Genomic DNA, 22050 nt, shown 5'->3' on the forward strand with positions numbered 1-22050 from the left:
TGAGGTCGTTGGTTGTTGCTGAATGTCCTGGGCCATTTTTTAGTTGTTGCTGTCCCGCTGTGAAGCACAGATCGCTGTGTGTGACAGCGACAGAGCGACAACTAAATGTGCAGTGAGCAGGGAGCCAGCTTCTGCAGAGGCTGGTAACTAATGTAAACATCGGGTAACCAAGAAGCCCTGTCCTTGGTTACCCGATATTTACCTTTGATACCAGCCTCCTCCGCTCTCACTGCCTGTGCTGCTGGCTCCTGCTCTGTGCACATGTAGCTGCAGCACACATCAGGCAATTAACACGATGTGTGCTGTAACTAGGAGAGCAAGGAGCCAGCGCTCAGTGTGCGCTGCTCCCTGCTCTGTGCACATTTAGCTGCAGCACACATCGGGTTAATTAACCTGATGTGTGCTGTAACTAGGAGACTGGGGGCTGGTCACTGGTTGCTGGTGAGCTCACCAGCAACTCGTGTAGCCACGCTCCAGCGATCCCTGCCAGGTCAGGTTGCTGGTGGGATCGCTGGAGCGTCGCAGTGTGACAGCTCACCAGCAACCTCCTAGCAACTTACCAGCGATCCCTATCGTTGGTGAGATCGCTGGTAAGTTGCTTAGTGTGACTGGACCTTTAGCACTAGTTAGTTTGCCCAAAGGAGTCCAAAGGAGAGTTGATAGAGGTAAAGCAGATTGAACTCAGTAAGTTAGCAGAGCTCAGTTTGTCAAAGAGTCAAATGCAGAGCTGGCAGCAAAACACCAGAATTGAGTTTGACACAGAGTCAAATGCAAAACTGGATTCACCGATTCATCACAGATCAAAGTCAGAAATAAACAGCAGTATAATAGAGTTCAGGCTCGGTTCCACTTCCGTTTTGCACGGATGAATGCAATCCGATAAAATACCGGACTGCACTTGCACCAGTGTAAAACTACGGGGCAGTGTCCATCTGTGATTAAGTTCTCATGCTATATCGGCCTGAGAAATTAATTGCAGCATGCTGGGTTTGACCGTGAGTCTCGGTTCACCCACCCCCATACAAGTCTATGGGAGAGTGTGAGACATCGCACTGCACTCGCATGTCATTTGACCGCAGTGTGATGTACGCAGAGATGAGATGGGGAGAAAGTGCTCCCCCTTCTTCTCCGCAGCTGTGATACGATTGCAAGATCACATCACAGTCACATGACCCTCGGCTGACGCTCATTAGCATATCGCTTCCAATGCTCTTGCATCAGAGGCTATGTGCAAGAGATTAAACACATTAAATCCATAAATCAACAACCAGTCAGGAGGATCCTAATCAAGGATCAATCCCGGCTTGTAGGCTACTCATTTACCATAATACACAGGAGAAAAAAAAAGAGTAGTAATGCTCAAAATTAATTTCATTATATTTATTTGTAACAAAAAAGTTTCAAATATTTTATATCTTTGTAAAGACGCTTAAATGTATACAGCACAATTAGGGGGGTAGATGTAAAAGTGGCAACAAAATAGGCCTGCCATACATATTACAAAATCAATTGTTTACATAGAAAAAGCATATTTCTAAGTGGGGTTCTAAGAATTTGGCTTAGAGATAAACTAGTTAACATAGTTTTGGGCTTAAATGTTTTTATCCTCAACCCCTTCAATGAGGATGTTGACTTTCTCCATTGGCTATAACAAGAATTGTCTTCATTAGGTGCCTCACCAAGTTGTGAGACTAAAGCAGTGAGAAGAAGGCATTGTTAAATGATGCATGGATCATGGTAAGTCATAAGTGGTAGAGAGGCACAAGTTATGAAGGACAGCAGACGAAAAAAATTGGTTAAATTAATAAGTCAGGTCAATACCAATAGAACAGGAACCTAAACGCATGCAGTTTCGGGAATCTAAAGGCCCCGTTACACGCAACAACATCGCTAACAAGATGTCGCTGGGGTCACGGAATTCGTGACGCACATCCGGCCTCGTTAGCGACGTCGTTGCGTGTGACACCAACGAGAGACCGTTAACGATGGAAAATACTCACCTAATTGTCCATCGTTGACACGTCGTTCCTTTTCAAAAAAGTGTTGCTGGTTCAGGACGCAGGTTGATCGTCGTTCCCGAGGCAGCACAAATCGCTGTGTGACACCTCAGGAATGACGAACTACAGTTTACCTGCGGCCGCCGGTAATGCAGAAGGAAGGAGGTGGGCGGGATGTTCGGCCCGCTCATCTCCGCCCCTCTGCTTCTATTGGGTGGCCGCTTAGTGACGCCGCTGTGACGCCGCACGAACCGCCCCCTTAGAAAGGAGGCAACAGCGACGTTGCTCAGCAGGTAAATCCGTGTGACGGGTCCGAGTGATGTTGTGCGCCACGGGCAGCGATTTGCCGGTGACGCACAACCGACGGAGGTGGGTACGCATGCTAGCGATATCGCTAGCGATATCGCTGCGTGTAACGGAGCCTTAAGGTCTTTACTCTAATAAAGTATAGGTCATACTGGCAATGGTTGAAGTCAAAACCTTCGGCACACACTGGCTCTTTAAATTGTCTGAGCCAACACTTATATGCCACTGAGAATGAGAATTTCACAATGAAAGGGAAGAGACGCAGCTGGGAGCTGGACACTAGGTTCTATATAGGAACTTAATTGAGAGATCCTTTTGGATTGGACCAAGGGTCTGGATCCTTCTAATCTAAACTAATCTAAGCTTGATATATTCTGCATAGATGAACACAGTAGAATATTATTATTGCGAGCGGGGGTATGTTAATATGAACATTTTTTTTTCCTACTTAGTTTTGGCTAAGAACTCACCAGCCTGCCCAAGAAGACATTTGAGGTTTAAAACTTCCTCAACACTGCTAATCTTTTCCTTATTACCTAATTAATTGTACCATTGTTTAGCGCTAGTATACATTAATATGTAACTGATCTGACTTGTCACTTCCGATATATTTCCTCAATTAAATCTACATCTTGGCATGGACCACTGCCTTTATATTAACATAGAATAAATCTATTATTTACATTTGGAAGGGTTTAGCCCTAAGGAAGAAAAGGTAAATGAATTTCATAGCGTACAACGGTTGGGCTATTAAAGTCTATAGAAAACTATGACAAACTGTTGCAAGCAAACCGTGAAAATTGCATGACAAGTGTATTTCCGAATTTTTTTTTTTCACATCCGAGCCTTGGTTTGCAATATTAAAATGTATATCTTAAATTAATTTGTTACCATTATTTATAAATTGTCCCATCATATAATATGGATATTTTATCTCAAACTTTACTGAAATGAGAGGGAGATTAATAAATGACTCAGGAATTAGTGCAGTAAGGAAGGTTTTGGGCACCTGGAGAACAGGGGCCCACCCAGAGCTGTGCTACTGTATCTATATCGGCGTACACAGTGCACTTTTATAGTTAATTTGAGCGGCAGTGCAGGGAGACACAATCTCCCTGCACTGCCGCTCTCTGTTCTGTAGACCGTAGGGCACGTTAAGCCCACGATCGCGGTGACTGAAGCAACGGCCCACACACAGGACGTCAGAGTCCCGTCTCGGTGACTTCATTGCGCAGTGCCGGGACTCTGATGTCCTATGTGTGTGATGACAGCGCTACAATCCACCCATGATCGAGCCAGCAGGACCCTGGACCCAGGATTAGGTGAATATGGGATGTTTTTCATTTTTTTATTTTATTACCGAACTGGAAACATATACACCAGGATGGGGACATATATACCAGGATGTGCCTAGAATGGGGGACATATACACTAGGAAAGGTACCAGGATGGGGGATGTATATACCAGGAATGGTCCCAGGATGGGAGACATATATACAGGATGGGGCTAGGATGGGAGACAGAAATGCCTATAATCTTCAATGACCCCACTGCTTCACCACCACCACCACAGCTACTGCCTCACCACCGTGCAGAACTGACGCCCGACCTACACTCCACCTACTGTTTCCTGCCCAAAATCCCATAGAATGTAAGCCACAAGGGCAGGGTCCTCTTCCCTCTGTTCTAGTCTGTCTGTTGTAGCCTGTATATGTATTCCGTATGTAACTCCTTCTCATGTACAGCACCATGGAATTAATGGTGCTCTATAAATATATTATTAATAATAATAATGATAATAATAATAATATACCAGGATGGGACCCAGGATAGGGACATATATACCTGGATGAGCCTAGAATAGTCAACATATACACCAGCAATGGGCCCATGATGGGGGTACATATATACCAGCATGGGGATATGCATATCAAGATGGTTTCAGGATGGGAGACATATATGCCAGAATGGGGCCAGGATCAGAGACCTATATACAAGGATGGGGGACATAAAAACCATGATGGGGCCATGATGGGAGACATATATACCAGGATGGGGGTCAGATATACCATCATGGAGAACATATATACCAGGATGGCGGATATATATCAGGACGGGGGACTTATATAAGAGTATGAGAGACATATATACCAGGATAGGGGACATATATACCAGGATGGGGACAGATATATCCAGATGGGAGACATGTACCAGGATAGGAACAGAAATACAGGATGGGGGACATATATACCAGAATGAGGGGGCATATATACCAGGATGAGGGACATATCATCTGAAGATATGAGCTGTCAATATGAAAAATTATGGCATCTGACCAAGGTGGACAATAAAAGAAAGACAATGATTCCAATCATAAAAAATTTTACCCAAAAGGTACCTGGATGTAAATGTTAACTTGTGATACTGACTACATCTTATCATTACTGTGGTTCCTTTACAGCCCACAATCTGATGTTGGCTGCTAATCACAACTTCCAGTATCTCCTTACCACTGTTGGTCATGTCACACACAACGACAGCGACGACAACGTCGCTGCTAAGTCACCATTTTCTGTGATGTTTCAGCGACCTTGCTAGCGATGTCGCTGTGTATGACATCCAGCAATGACCTAGCCCCTGCTGTGAGGTCGCCAGTTGTTGCTGGATGTCCTGGACCATTTTTTGGTCATTGCTCTCCCGCTGTGAAGCACACATCGCTGTGTGTGACAGCGAGAGAGCAACAAACTGAATGTGCAGGGAGCAGGGAGCCGGCTTCTGCGGACGCTGGTAACCAAGGTAAATATCAGGTAAGCAAGCAAAGGCTTGGTTACCCGATATTTACCTTCGTTACCAGCATCCGCAGCTTCTTGAAGCCGGCTGCCTGCTCCCTGCACACGTAGCCAAGGTACACATCGGGTAACTATAAGCAAAGCGGTTTGCTTATTAACCCGATGTATTCTCTGGCTACGAGTGCAGGGAGCCAGCGCTAAGCGGTGTGCGCTGGTAACCAAAGTAAATATCGGGTAACCAAGCAAAGCACTTTGCTTGGTTACCCGATATTTACCTTAGTTACCAAGCGCAGCATCGCTTCCACGCGTCGCTGCTGGCTGGGGGTTGGTCACTGGTCGCTGGTGAGATCTGCCTGTTTGACAGCTCACCAGCGACCATGTAATGATGCAGCAGTGATCCTGATAAGGTCAGATCGTCATCGTGATCGCTTCTGCGTCGCTACGTGTGACCTAGGCTTTAGAAAGAGGTAGGGGTGAGAGAATTATCGACATAAGAGATAATATGGCTGGAGAGATCATTAACTGAATTAATGTGGCGCCCTGGACTAGCCAGGTCGTCACAGGCACTACAACATACACCCCCACCCTGAGACAGGCACATCAGCCAGACACAAAATCCTTGTTGCCTCCCTCCAGGAACTGATGTCCACACCAGGTGGGGTGGAGCCAGGCGGTTGGCCCCACCCACTGAGGAGTTCACAGTCCTGGAGGTGGGTGAAGGAAGTTAGTTCAGTTAGGGAAGTGGTAGGAGAGGAGCAAACTGACCGTGTCCGGGTGTGTGGCCCAGGCACTAAGAGCAAGGTTGGCAGGCGGTGGTGGCCATCTACAGGAGAGGCAGATCAACGCGGAACCGTAGGACCGGGGACGGGTGGTGGCCCACCGGTACCGAACCGGGGAGTGAAGTGAAGCCAGGACACACAGGCAGGGCCTACAGACCCCGACCAGGCTTGGAGTCGCCATTAGAGGTCAAATCCGTCAGTGACCGGAACCCCAGGGGTTTCCTAACAGCCAAGACTCGATTGAAGGCAACCGTTCAACCAACAGAAGGAAATACAGCTACAGCCACAGCTAGAGTTCCAAGGGCCAGAGCCTGTGGGCAAAAGGGCTCCTCCGGAACATATATACGCTGGGGAGCGGGTTACCGGTGGGAATCCATCGGGACCGAACATACACAAAGGTGCAGGGAAAGGCAGCCACCACTAACCGTCCAGGAGAAGCCACAGCAGCCGGCTGCGGGACCCGTCCATCCAGCTGTTTGGTTTACCAGAGACTTTGCGTACCTTTGTAGCTGAGTGAGTACTACCGTGCCGTCTGGCACCGCGCTGCGCAGTCCAAGCGACCCTGCACCCATCCAACCCTGCCTCCCCGTCATCTCACCGGGCCCCGGGACCACCAACCCCTACCCACGGAGGGGGAAAACAATATCCTATAGCTATAATAATAAATAATAATAATAATAATAATATCCCAGCTGCTCCCTGCCATCGCTCCCGGGATCCCCGTCACCAGCAGCGGTGGTGCCCAACCTCACCACAACCCGTGGGTGGTGTCACGGACCAAATCCCCAAACCAAACTACCCCCTTTCACTCACGGGCGAGGAGCACCACTCGAGTCCTCGGATCCGGCCCACCGCTCGAGCCACTGAGCAGCCATCGCAGCAGCGCCGGACCCAAGCATTAGCGAGCACAGTGCAGCGGCGTCCTTCCCCGCCCGCAACATTAACATTATCAAGTCGGCTGAATCGAGAACCGGTAGGAATTCTTCATGCAAGGAGCAAGTTTGATCATAGACAGCACATTCTGTTACAGTGAATATGATGGACATCGGGCACAAACATGAACTGATTTACCGTACAGATAACTTGGCTGCTTCATTGTTTCTATATCTGCTGCAAATATTTTCAAATAAATATTTAAAGATGTGAAGACTGACATATGGATTCTCTATTAAATCGCTCACATAGTTCTCTTACAATAAGGTGGTGCAATCACATTCTGTTCTAAAATATTTCTGGCTCGGAGACCTCATTGAGCAATGCTTGAGGAAAAAAGGTCACTTGAGATTGCTTCTGGTTTTGCATTGTTCTAGACCAGCATTAAATAATATAACTTTGGTTAATCTTCCGAACATGGTTTCTTCAGAGCAAATAAACACACTCCCATGTAGAACATGCTAAATCTTCAGCCAAGACAACCATTTTCATTTCGTAGTAACTGCTGAGGAATATTACACAATATATTATCCCAGATGCTGCAAAAACTCTTTTAAAACAGTCCGAGGGGCTGGTTGGAGGTGGGGTGGGTTGTCCAAATCTTATATATTGCCAACCTATCCTTATTATCATCTGGGTGGGGGGTCCAATATCAGTCACACTCAATGCACCAGCTGTTTGCAGATCCCACGGCAAAAGAAAACAGCGTATGGAACTGAAACACCACAGTTCCATACACTATGCAGTGACCATTCTCAGGTATTACAGCTTAATTCACATTCATGTCAATAGCTGTTGAGATGGACTACAGTGAAGGAAATAAGTATTTGATCACTTGCCGATTTTATAAGTTTGCTCACTGTCACAGACTTGAACAGTCTGTAATTTCAAGAGAAGGTTAATTTTAACAGTGAGAGATAGAATATCCAAAATATTATCCAGAAAATCACATTGTGTAAATTATATAACTTTAGTTGCATTTTGCAGAGAGAAATAAGTATTTGATCCCCCACCAACCATTAAGAGTTCTGGCTCCTACAGACACTAAAGGCCGCTTTACAAGCTACGATTTATCTGACGATCTCAGTAGCGATGTAACATGCCCAGATCGTAGTTACGATTTGCCGAGATCGCTCATAGGTCATTTATTAGCGGTCACACGTACACATCTCACAAACGACGCAAAATCGTTCAGCAATATATTGTTTGACTAAGGCGGTCGTGTGGATGTTGTTCGTCATTGCATGGTGTCAAATGTAGCAATATGTCTGCTGCGTTCTAAACGACGAACAATATTTTGAAACTGAACGACGTGTCAACGATCAACGATTTTCAACCTATTTGAGATTGTTCACAGTCGCACGTAGGTGTCACATGCAACGACGTCGCTAACGATGCCGGATGTGCGTCACAGAATCCATGACTCTGACGACATATCGTCAGATAAATCGTAGCGTGTAATGCCGCCTTTAGACGCTCCTAATCAACTTGTTACCTGCATTACAGACAATGTCTTAAATTGTCACCAGTATATAAGACTCCTGTCCACAGACTCAATCAGTCAAACTCTAACCTATACAACATGAGCAAGACCTAAGAGCTTTCTAAGGATGTCACGGACAAGATCATAGACGTGCACAAGTCTGGAATGGGCTACAAAACCATAAGTAAGACGCTGGGTGAGAAGGAGACAACTGTTGGTGCAATTGTAAGAAAATGGAAGAAATACAAAATGACTATCAATCAATCTGGGGCTCCATGCAAAATCTCACCTTGTGGGGTATCCAGGATAATGAGGAAGGTAAGAGATCAGCCTCAACTACACGAGGAGAACTTGTTAATGATCTCAGGGTAGCTGGGATCACTGTCACCAAGAAAACCATTGGTAACATATTACGCCGTAATGGATTAAAATCCCTCAGTACCCGCAAAGTCCCACTGCTCAAAAAGGCACATGTGCAGCCGGCCCGTCTGAAGCTTGCCAATGAACACCTGGAAAATTCTGAGAGTGATTTGGAGGAGGTGCTGTGGTCACACGAGACAAAAATTGAGCTCTTTGGCCTTAACTCAACTCGCCGTTTTTGGAGGAAGAGAAATGCTGCATATGACCTGAAGAACACAATATCTTCTGTCAAGTATGGAGGTGGAAACATTATGATTTGGGGGTGTTTCTCTGCTAAGAGCACAGGACTATTTCACCGCATCAATGGGACAATGGATGAAGTCATGTACCATAAAATCCTGAGTGACAACCTCCTTCTCTCCTCCAGGACATTAACCTCATAACGACGGCCGTACGACTTAAAGCGGCGGCAAAACAGGGTACTTATTCTGTTCCGCCGCTTTAAAGCGGCGGCCCGAAAAAACCCTGTAGCACCCCCCAGCGACCGAAAATCTCGGGGGTTTCAGCTACCGGGGGTAGCTGAGACCCCCCAGATTATAAATCGGGGTGTTTTTTTTGGACCCCGATCATGTGATCGGCGGTATACACTGTATACCGACGAACACATGAAAAAAAAAGAAATGGCCGGTAAAACTGATTTCTTTTTCATCTGACATGATCAAACATGTCAGATGAGAAAGAAATCTAACCCCCTAGTGCCCCCAAAGCCCCCGGTACCGGAGAGTCCCCCCACCCCCACCCCTACCCCCACCGGACATCCAAAATGGCGCCGAAGCGCACAGAAAACTGCCGCCGGCGCCGGCTCTGCAGTCATTTCCCTCCGATCTGAAATGATCAAACATTTCAGATCGGAGGGAAATGTCCTCCCCCTGACCCCTCCTCCGGTCCACCGGAGCCCTCTGGTCACCGGAGCCCCCTCCGGTTCTCCAGAGCCACCACCCCCCTCCCCCCTCCGGAGCGTGGAAGATGGCGGCGCACAGCGCGCGGCCGCATTCATTCTGCGCTTTCTGCCGCATGTGACACGTCACATGCGACAGAAAGGTGTCCCCAGGTCCCACTAGGTCACCCCCCGTCACCCCCCCCAAGCCCCCGGTCTTACGTTACCAGTCTGCCGCTCCGTCCCGCGATCACGCCGCCTCCTTCTTCTTCTTCAATGCTGGCGGCGCATGCGCAGACAGCGGCTGTCAGCTGGATCCCTGCAAGCAGGGACCCTGACGTCGCTGATGCACAGGCTCCACTGTGGACCGGGGGAGGGTGAGTGCGGTAATCTGCAGTCACACTCCTCACATGGAGAGACTGCTGTTCCAGAAAATGGGGGGTACGTTCTGTGAGCGTGCCCCTCATATTCTGGAATGAGGTTACTGCAGGTCACTCTGCCCTAGGTTGGACCGGGGCAGTGTGAGTGCAGTATTCTCAGATTACTGCACCCACACTGCTCATGGAGAGCTTGCTCTTCCAGAAAATGGGGGATACGTTCCCTGAACGTGCCCCCCATATTCTAGAAGATCCAGAGTCGGCGTGGGACCTCCAAAATGGATTACAGCGACCGGAATTTCTTTATTTTCAATAAATTGGTAAAAGAGGAATGTTTCGGGGAGTTTTTTTTTCAAATAAATTTTTTTTTTGTCTTTTTTTTTTCTATTACTGACTGGGTTAGTGATGTCGGGTATCTGTTCAGATGCCGTGACATCACTAACCCCAGGGCTTGATGCCAGGTGACATTACAGCTGGTATCAACCCCATTTATTACCCCGTTAGCCACCGCACCAGGGCGCGGGATGAGCTGGGGCGAAGCGCCAGGATTGGCGCATCTAATGGATGCGCCACTTCTGGGGCGGCTGCGGCCTGCTATTTTTAGGCTGGGAAGAGTCCAATAACCATGGCTCTTCCCACCCTGAGAATACCAGACCCCAGCTGTCCGCTTCACCTTGGCTGGTGATCTAATTTGGGGGGGACCCCACGTTTTTTTTTTTTAAAAAAAACGCCTGGGGAGCCCTCCAAATTGATCACCAGACAAGGTGAAGCTGTCAGCTGTGGTTTGCAGGCTACAGCTGTCTGCTTTACCCTAGCTGGCTATCAAAAATAGGGGGGACCCCACGTCGTTTATTTTAATTATTAATTTTTTGGGGGGCTAAATACAAGGCTAGGCACCCTTTAGTGCCACATGAAAGGCACTAAAGGGCGCCAGCTTAGAATATGCAGGGGGTGGGACGTTATATATGTTTGACATCTATCCATTCATCCATTGTAGCATTTTAGGCTGTGTGCCCACGATCAGGGTTTGCAGCGTTTTGGGCGCAGAGTGTTTTCCCTGCGTCCATAATGCTGCGTTGTGCAGTAGAAGCACAGTGGAAGGATTTTTAGAAATCCCATGCCCAATGTGCTTCTTTTCTCCGCAGCATAAACCGACCTGTGGCGCAGCTTCCCGAGCCTCAGCATGTCAATGTATGCTGCGGAGATGAGTGTGCTCTGCAGGTAGCATAGAGCTCCACAGCGGCCTGAACCCAAATCGTGGGCATGGGCAGCTGCGTTCTCCCGTGGACAACACTCACATCTCTGCAGGAAGGCTGACACTGTATACTAGACGCCGTGTCGCTGGATCATGGCCACATAGCCTAAAAGTGAGACATTTGTTGCTACAGCAACATTTTTGTGAAGTACCTGTGGATTCAAAATGCTTACTATACTCCTGAATAAAAGCCAGTTTCCAAAATGGAGTCACTTGTGGGGGGTTTCTGCTGTATAGGTACCCAAGGGGCCCTGCTAATGTGACATGGTGCGCGCAATTTATTTCAACTTTTCCAGAATTCAAATGGTGCTCCCTCCATTCCAAGCCCTCCCATTTATCCAAACAGAGGTTTTTGGCCACATGTGGGGTATCCCTGTGCTCATAAGACATTGGATAACAACCTGTGGGGTCCACGGTTTGTTGTTGTCTCTTGAAAAAGTGAGAAATTTGATGCTAAAGCAACATTTTTGTGAAAAAAATGAAAATTTTCAATATGGCAACCTAAGCTTATCAAATTCTGTGAAGTACTCGTGGATTCAAACTGCTCACTATACACCTAGATAAAAGCCTTGAGGTGTCTTGTTTCCAGAATGGGGTCACTTGTGGGGGACCGCCACTGTTTAGGCACCTCAGGGGCTCTCCAAATGCAACCTGGCGTCCGCTATTGATTCCAGCCAATTTTGCAGTCAAATGGCACTCCTTCCCTTCCGAGCCCTGCCATGCGCCCAAACAGTTGATTTCCACCACATATAAGGTATCGCCAAACTCAGGAGAAATTGCACAATAAATGTTATGCTGAATTTTTTCCTTTTACTCTTGTAAAAAAAAAAGCTACCTGGTTGAAATAACAATTTTGTGGTAAAATATTTTTTTTTTTTTTCATGGCTCAACGTTATAAAATTCTGTGAAGTACCTGAGGGTTCAGGGTACTCACCAAACATCTAGATAAATTCCTTGAGGGGCCTAGTTTCCAAAATGGGGTCACTTGTGCGGGGTTTCTGCTGTTTAGGTACCTTAGGGGACCTCCAAATGCGACATGGTGCCTGCAATCTTTTTCAGCCAAATTTCCTTTGCAAAATTCAAATATTGCTCCTTTCGTTCCAAGCCCTCCCATTTGTCCAAACAAAGGTTTCAGACCACATGTGAGGTATCACCGCGCTCATAAAAAAGTGGTTAACAAACCTTGAGGTCAAATTTTTGGAATTACCTCTTGAAAAAGTGAGAAAATTGATGCTAAAGCAACATTTTTGAGAAAATTATTAAAATTTTCAATATGACAACGTAACGTTAACAAAATCTGTGAAGTACCTGTGGATCTAAAATGCTCACTATACCCCTAGATAGAAGCCTTGAGGGGTCTAGTTTCCAAAATGGTGTCACTTGTGAGGGATTTCTTCTGTTTAGGTACCTTAGCGGACCTGTAAATGCAACATGGTGCCCGCAATCTATTTCAGCCAAATTTGCTTTCCAAAATTCAAATATTGCTCCTTCTGTTCCGAGCCCTCCCATTTGTCCAAACAGAGGTTTCTGACCACATGTGGGGTATCGGCGCACTCATAAGAAAGTGGGGAACAAGTTTTGGGGTCCATTTTGTTGTGTTATTTCTTCTAAAAGTGAATAAATTTGGGTTAGAGCAACATTTTTAGGTAAAATTTAATTTTTGCTTTTTTTCATTCCACATTGCTTTTGTTCATGTGAAGCACCTGAAGGGTTAATAAACTTCTTGAATGTGGTTTTGAGTACTTTGGGGGGTGCAGTTTTTAGAATGGTGTCACTTTTGGGTATTTTCTGTCATCTAGGCCTATTGAAGTCACTTCAAATGTGATGTGGTCCCTAAAAAACTGGTTTTGTAAATTTTGATGTAAAAATGAGAAATCGCTGATAAACTTTGAACCCCTCTAACTTCGTAACAAAAAAAAATTTTGTTTCCAAAATTGTGCTGATATAAAGTAGACATGTGGGAAATGTTATTTATTAACTATTTTGTGTCACAGAAATCTCTGGTTTAACGGTATAAAAATTCAAAAGTTGAAAATTGCTAAATTTTCAAAATTTTTGCCAATATTCAATTTTTTTCATAAATAAACACAAAAAATATTGTCCTAAATTTGGTACTAACATGAAGTCCAATATGTGACGAAAAAACAATCTCAGAATCACCGGGATCCGTTGAAGCGTTCCAGAGTTATAACCTCATGAAGTGACACTGGTCAGAATTGCAAAATTTGGTCTGGTCATTAAGGTGAAAATTAGCTCCGTCACTAAAGGGTTAAAAATGGGTCAGAGCTGGGTCTTCCAGCACAACAATGAACCAAAACATACAGCCAAGGCAACAAAGGAGTGGCTGAAAAAGAAGCACATTAAGGTCATGGAGGGGCCTAGCCAGTCTCCAGACCTTAATCCCATAGAAAATGTATGGAGGAACTGAAGCTTCGAGTTGACAAGTGACAGCCTCAAAATCTTAATGATTTAGAGATGATCTACAAAAAGAAGTGGACCAAAATTCCTCCTGATGTGCGCAAACCTCATCATCAACTACAGAAAACGTCTGACTGCTGTGCTTGTCAACAATTTTTTTCCACCAAGTATTAAGTCTTGCTTGCAAGAGGGATCAAATACTTATTTCTCTCTGCAAAATGCAATTAAATGTATATAATCTATACAATGTGATTTTCTGGATTTTATTTTGGATATGCTATCTTTCACTGTTAAATTTAACCTACCCTTAAAATTATAGACTGTTCATGTCTTTGTCAGTGGGCAAACTTGCAAAATTACCAAGGGATCAAATACTTATTTCCTTCACTGTATCTGCGAACAGCTACAATATAGTGTAACTGTAATGGGCATAACAGAGCACTTTAACTGCCTTGACTCCCAGCTCCATGCTCCGTCCTCCACTAGTAGACTGTTATGCTACAGCAGTGCTATCTGTCAATTGTCTAGTGGGGGGCAGAGTTAGGCCTCGGTTTAACTTGCAAGAGCATCGGAAGCGATATGCTAATGACCCCTTAGCTGAGGTTCTGCTGCGCGCATGAGCCGAGTGTCATGCGACTGTGATCTTATCTTGCATTCCCCCTCTTCTCCACAGCCTGTCTGTACTGCACTCGGATTACATGATTTTTCACACCCTCCCATAGACTTGTGTGGGGGGGGTGAGCTGAAACTTGCTGCTAGACGCAGCATGCTGCAATTTTTTTCTCATGCCGATATGGCATGAGAAAAAAATCTCTGATGGACTCTCCCTGATTGATCAACACTGGTGCAAGTGCAATCTGATGTTTTACCGGATTGCACTAATCCGTGTTAATCGCAAGTGGAACCGAGCCCTTAGGCTGAGAATGGAGCTGAAATCCGAGGCAGTGGCAGTGCTCTGTTCCACCCAGGGCACTTCCAGTCTCATTTTGCATATCAGTTTTAGGCTATGTTGAGACATTGTGTTTTTGCTGAGTATTTTTCTGCAGCAAAATCTGCTCTCTTGTCAGTAAAAAAAAGCTTCTTCCAAAAAGCAGGCTTGCCGCGTTTTTGCTGAGTTTTATGGTTGACCTTTTGGTGTGTCATCTGTCTACAGTTCATGTTTAAACAAAGTTAGTTTCATTCATCGCAAAAGCAGCAAAAATAGCATAAAAACAATACAGCAACAGTGCATCAAAAACACTCAGCTGCATTTTTGCACTTTATCATTACTTTCAGAGGAAAAAAAAGTTGCAAAAACGCCAAAAGAATTGACACGCTGCATCTTTTAAAAACGCAGCAAAAATGAAGCAATTTTCCATTTCAGTTAGGAAGAAAAAGCAAGTCTGTATGTGCATGATATTTCTGGAATCTATTAGATTTTGTGAATACTGTAAAAAGCAGCTTTAAATTTGTATTAATTTGCATAAAACTCATGAAATAAAAACATGCAAAAAAAAAATGCAACAAAAACACAACATGTGAACATAGCCTTAAAGGGAAACAACCACTAGGATTTTCATGTATATAGTAAAGCCAGTGCTATACAGGCGCTAGGATGCTGAATGTAAGCATACCTTTCATTCAGAGATTGGATGTTTTATTTCAGAAATATGTGCAAGTAAAGTTCCAGCAATGCACTGCTATTTGATTGACAGGTGCAACAGGAAGGGAATATGTGGGTCAGGTCTTGCTATTTTCCCCCCTGTCTGTCTGCCTGTGTACCGCCCCGCGGGCTCGGCTGCGACCGCCGAGCCGCTCGGATCCGTGCTCGTACTGCGGGTGGTGGCTCAAGCTTCTCACGGATCTGGGGGTCACGTCGCTCTGCAAGGGAGTTGGCGCTACATGCGGGGATTTGGGTGTTTGATTTGGAATGACAGTTCGTGACGTCACCCACCCACGGGTTGTGGTGATTGTGGATACCACCGCTGCGATAAAGGTGCGGGGATTCTGGGAGCGGTGTAATGGCGCAGCTAGGTGTTGACCCCTCCGTGGGTAGGGGTTGTTGGTCCCGGGGCCCGGTAGGCGAGGGCCGAGGTGCAGGGTGAAGTGTTGTGGTGCAGTGCGATGCGGTGCCTGATGGCACTGGTATACTCAGTCTGACACAAGACACTGGAGTCACTGGTAAACCAAACGGAGTGATGAACGGGGCCCGCAGCCAGCTGCAGCTTCTTCCAGATTAGGCTGGTGGTCTCCACCTTTCTCCTGCACCTCTGTGTAAATGTTTTGACTCCCGTGCCTAGACACCGGTAGTCCGCTCCCCGACTGGTATATGCCGGAGGAGCCCGTATGCCCGCAGACGCTGGCCCTTTGGGTCTCTATGCCTTGGCAGTGGCGTTACCCGCTATGGTTGGGCTGTTGTCTTCTAAAGGAACTTGTGTGGGGTAGGTCGTTAAGTCCATCCCGCAATCAGTTGATTTGACTCGGCCCTGTCGATGCAGGGCTTTGTGCTGGTGTCGCGGGCGGGGAGGGAGCCGCCGCAGCTGCGCTCTCACTAGCGCTCAGGTCCGGCGCTGCTGCGATGGCTGCTCGGTGGCTCGAGCAGTGGGCCGGATCCGGGGACTCCTCGCCCGTGAGTGAAAGGGGTGATGGTTTGGGTTTGGGGATTTAGTCCGTGACACCACCCACGGGTTGTGGTGAAGGTGGGCACCACCGCTGCTGGTGATGGGGATCCCGGGAACGATGGCAGGGAGCAGCTGGGATGTTGTTTTTCCCCTCCGTGGGTAGGGGTTGGTGATCCCGGGGCCCGGTGATGTGACGGGGAGGCAGGGTCGGGGAGGTTCAGGGTCGCAGGGACAGCGCAGTGCGGTGCCGGATGGCACTGGTGTACTCACTCAGCAACAGATGCACGCAAAGTCTCTGGTAAACCAAACGGCTGGATGGACGGGTCCCGCAGCCGGCTGCTGTGGCTTCTCCCGGATGGTTGGTGGTGGTTGCCTTTCCCTGCACCTGTGTGTATGTTCGGTCCCGATGGCTTCCCACCGGTAACCCGCTCCCCCATATGTGCCAGAGGAGCCCCTTTTGCCCGCAGGCTCTGGCCCTTGGAACTGTAGCTGTGGCGGTAGCTGTATTTCCTTTTGCTGGTCGGACGGTTGCCTTCTATCAGGTCTTGGCTGTTAGGAAACCCCTGGGGTTCCGGTCACTGACGGATTTGACCTATTTAACGACGACTCCAAGCCTGGTCAGGGTCCGCAGGCCCTGCCGGTGTGTGCTGGCTTCACTTTGCTCCCCAGTTCAGTACCGGCGGGCCACCGCCCGTCCCCGGTCCTACGGTTCTGCGTTGATCTGTCTCTCCTGCAGACGGCCACCACCGTCTGCCAACCTTGCTCTCAGTGCCTGGGCCACACACCCAGACACCAGCAGTAGCTCTGCACACCTCAGCTCCCTGACTCTATCTCCTACACACTACTGCTTCCTGCCTCCAGGACTGTGAGCTCCTCAGTGGGTGGGGCCAACCGCCTGGCTCCACCCCACCTGGTGTGGACATCAGCCCCTGGAGGGAGGCAACAAGGGTTTTGTGTTTGGCTGATGTGCCTGACTCGGGGTGGGGGTGCGTGTTGTAGTACCTGTGACGACCTGGCTAGTCCAGGGCACCACACTGGGTCTGAGTACCCTGCCTGCAGCTCCGGTATCCAGTTGGCTCCCCAGTTCGGTTCCGGTGGGCCACTACCCTGCCCCGGTCCCTTACGGTTCCACCGGTCGTATTCCCGGTCTCCTGCAGGCGGCCACCACCGTCTGCCTCCTTGCTAATGGAGACTGGAGCTCCAACCCAGCCACCGGTAGTCTTTGCCAGGCCTCATAGCACGTTTGCCTGTGTACTTGTCTGCTCTACACTCCTACTTGAACTTGACTCTTCCAGAGCCTGAACTTGACTACTTAGGTTCCCGCCTCCAGGCCTGTGAACTCCTCGGTGGGTGGAGCCAACCACCTGGCTCCACCCCCGCCTGGTGTGGACATGAAACCTGGTTGGTTGTGACAAGGGTTTTGGGATTCGGCTGATGTTACCTAACCGGGAAGGTGGTGTGTGGTGTTGTTGTGTGTCTACCTGGGACGACCTGGATAGTCCAGGGCGTCACACCTGTACCAGAATTAACATCATTCGATGGCGACAGGCTGAGCAAGGCCAGGCAGGCAGACAGGGTGCAGAAATAGATAACAAAACCCGACCCACATATTATCTTCCTGTTGCATCTGTCAATCAAATAGCAGTGCATTGCTGGAACTTTACTTCCACATATTTCTGAAATAAAACATCCAATCTCAGAACAAAATGTATGCTTACATTCAGCATCCTAGCTACAGTACAGCACTGGCTTTACAGTATATATGAAAATCCTGCTGGTTGGTTCCCCTTTAAGTTTATGTCTCTGCACCAGAGCAGCATTTTGTTTGATAAAGCTGTTACTTGTGGTTTTATAACCTACACATTTCTCATCATTTGGTGGAGGAGGATGTAGAACAAGCTGACAGATTCCCTTAACCTTTTAAGGACTCATCACCATTTGTCCCCATTTGGGGGCACACACTGCTTATTACCAAATTTTTATTAACTCAATTCTGCTGTTGTTTTTTACCATTTTGAAAGAAACACCAATCAAAAACTGGACAAATAATGGGTTAATTTTATTTTGTGGGTCATTCTGATTACAACATACGAAAAAGGACATGAAACCCAGCAATGAAGAGCAAATCCACAATGAAAAAGTATTGATTATTTGATCGATGAAAAATTATCAATCAACCGTAACTAAAGCGTAGCCGAAACGCGTTGGTGTCTATTTGTTACTTCTGTCTGGCTGCTTAAAAATATTTTATTGATCAACTTAAAGTGAAATTTTATCAATTGTTTTTTCATTGTGGATTTGCTTTCCATCGCTCGATTTCATGTCCTTTTTTTGTATATCGCAATGCGCTGCCAAGGTTTTCTACCTTGCTAATTAAAAAGATCAGGGGATATATCTGGTGGATACAGTAAGTGTCATGCATGGAGTTGGAGATGTCCATATATAACAAGTGACACATGCGATCAGACCAATGCGCATCTGACGCACTACAAAATACACCACAAAGGAGGGAGGGGAACACCGGGGTAGCGATACAACAGAGGTCCCTGCCGCTAGGGAGAGGGGTGAGAGAGACTTCCTGACCTCACCTCAAGCTGACTCCTGTGCTCCCTAACATCCTTATACATGTTCTTTCAACCTGTCGGGCGAGCAGGACCCTTGGACCTTGGACCCTCAGCTAGCCCTAAACTCACCCAGCCTAGTGAGTAGGCTGACAAGTACAGTAGACTCATCACTCAAATAATAAACACAGAGGGAAAGGAAAGACAGACAGGATAAATAAACAGAAGGATACAAAACACCAAACTTCACGGTAGCAGATGGACTCTAAAGTAGAAGGTGGATAGGAACAGGACACTTCCTCAGCAGTTCCTTCCCCCACGGTGGCCAAAGTAGAAATAAATTCTAACAGCATCAAGAACGGCTGGGAAGGCTCTAGTATTTAACCTAAATGGGCATGGACCCAAAGCAGCTACAGCTGACCTTCCCTGCTCAGAACTGCTGGCAACAAAACCTGAAATTAACGCATGAGATGCCAAAGGAAAGGAAACATTGTTTAACTGAGGAGTCAAGATGGGGATGGGAGGCTCCAGTCATAAGGCTGTCACTAGTCTCGAAACAGCAGGGAGATAACCATGACAGTGAGCTCATCTAAAATTTCTCCTTCTTTTTCTTATTCAGAATATGGCTTTTATCTATATTTAATGATTTTTCTGCAATAAAAACAATACGACGACACAAAAACAAGATTTTAAAAAACGTTTTTGCGTCGCCTTATTCTGAGAGTCGTGCGTTTTACAATTTTCTTTCAAAAGAGCTTTATGGGGGGTAATTGTTTTGTGTGACTATAGTTTTCAGTTTTAAGATTTTCTGTTATGTACAACTTTTTGATTACTTTTTTACACTTTTTTGGAGGTGGAATGTACAAAAGAAACTGTAATTTTGGAAAACTATTTTTGTTTTTTCGTAAACACCATTGACTTTATAGTTTAATTTACATACTAGCTCTATTTGGCAGGTCAATATGATTAGGAAAATTCCCACTTTATGTAAGGTTTTTTTTTTATTCCTACGTTTTATACTAAAAACAATATTTAAAAAAAAATTGGGGTTGTCATATTCCAAGACCCATAACTTTTTTATCTTTCCATAGACAAAGTTGTATGATGGCTTATTTTTTTGCAAGGTCAAGCCGTAGTTTTCACTTGTACTATCTTTTGGTATGATAAACATTTTGATCACTTTTTATTTCATTTTCCGTGAAGCTAAGTGAGCGAAAACCAGTAATTCTGGTATTGTTTTTCATATTTTTTTCTTGCAGTGTTTACCATGAAATATAAATAATGTTAGTTTTATAGTATGAGTTAATACAACTACAATTACCCTATACAGTTAGGTCCAGAAATATTTGGACAGTGACACAATTTTCGCGAGTTGGGCTCTGCATGCCACCACATTGGATTTGAAATGAAATCTCTACAACAGAATTCAAGTGCAGATTGTAACGTTTAATTTGAAGGTTTGAACAAAAATATCTGATAGAAATTGTAGGAATTGTACACATTTCTTTACAAACACTCCAAATTTTAGGAGGTCAAAAGTAATTGGACAAATAAACCAAACTCAAACAAAATATTTTTATTTTCAATATTTTGTTGCAAATCCTTTGGAGGCAATCACTGCCTTAAGTCTGGAACCCATGGACATCACCAAACGCTGGGTTTCCTCCTTCTTAATGCTTTCCCAGGCCTCTACAGCCGCAGCCTTCAGGTCTTGCTTGTTTGTGGGTCTTTCCGTCTTAAGTCTGGATTTGAGCAAGTGAAATGCATGCTCAATTGGGTTAAGATCTGGTGATTGACTTGGCTATTGCAGAAGGTTCCACTTTTTTGCACTCATGAACTCCTGGGTAGCTTTGGCTGTATGCTTGGGGTCATTGTCCATCTGTGCTATGAAGCGCCGTCCGATCAACTTTGCGGCATTTGGCTGAATCTGGGCTGAAAGTATATCCCGGTACACTTCAGAATTCATCCGGCTACTCTTGTCTGCTGTTGTGTCATCAATAAACACAAGTGACCCAGTGCCATTGAAAGCCATGCATGCCCATGCCATCACGTTGCCTCCACCATGTTTTACAGAGGATGTGGTGTGCCTTGGATCATGTGCCGTTCCCTTTCTTCTCCAAACTTTTTTCTTCCCATCATTCTGGTACAGGTTGATCTTTGTCTCATCTGTCCATAGAATACTTTTCCAGAACTGAGCTGGCTTCATGAGGTGTTTTTCAGCAAATTTAACTCTGGCCTGTCTATTTTTGGAATTGATGAATGGTTTGCATCTAGATGTGAACCCTTTGTATTTACTTTCATGGAGTCTTCTCTTTACTGTTGACTTAGAGACAGATACACCTACTTCACTGAGAGTGTTCTGGACTTCAGTTGATGTTGTGAACGGGTTCTTCTTCACCAAAGAAAGTATGCGGCGATCATCCACCACTGTTGTCATCCGTGGACGCCCAGGCCTTTTTGAGTTCCCAAGCTCACCAGTCAATTCCTTTTTTCTCAGAATGTACCCGACTGTTGATTTTGCTACTCCAAGCATGTCTGCTATCTCTCTGATGGATTTTTTCTTTTTTTTCAGCCTCGGGATGTTCTGCTTCACCTCAATTGAGAGTTCCTTAGACCGCATGTTGTCTGGTCACAGCAACAGCTTCCAAATGCAAAACCACACACCTGTAATCAACCCCAGACCTTTTAACTACTTCATTGATTACAGGTTAACGAGGGAGACGCCTTCAGAGTTAATTGCAGCCCTTAGAGTCCCTTGTCCAATTACTTTTGGTCCCTTGAAAAAGAGGAGGCTATGCATTACAGAGCTATGATTCCTAAACCCTTTCTCCGATTTGGATGTGAAAACTCTCATATTGCAGCTGGGAGTGTGCACTTTCAGCCCATATTATATATATAATTGTATTTCTGAACATGTTTTTGTAAACAGCTAAAATAACTAAACTTGTGTCACTGTCCAAATATTTCTGGACCTAACTGTATTTGATTTTTAGAATGTTTCCGCATGAGTTTTAACTCATTTTAACATTTTCAGAACTCTATGATGGCTGTTTTTTTGGGCATAACAGCCTTTAGCTTTAACTGGCATAATTTTTGGACAATTTTTTTTTTAATTTTATGTAAGCAAGGATGAACAAAAATAACACTTCTGGCATTGTTTTTTAAAAATAAGTGAAAAAAGATGGTCCAGCTCAAATGAACAACTTCTTCTTTATTGGTTTAAAAATTCTAATAAACTGGACATCAAGTATTTAC

This window comes from Anomaloglossus baeobatrachus, chromosome 3, assembly GCF_048569485.1.
Source record: "Anomaloglossus baeobatrachus isolate aAnoBae1 chromosome 3, aAnoBae1.hap1, whole genome shotgun sequence".
In the NCBI taxonomy this organism is placed as follows: Eukaryota; Metazoa; Chordata; class Amphibia; order Anura; family Aromobatidae; genus Anomaloglossus; species Anomaloglossus baeobatrachus.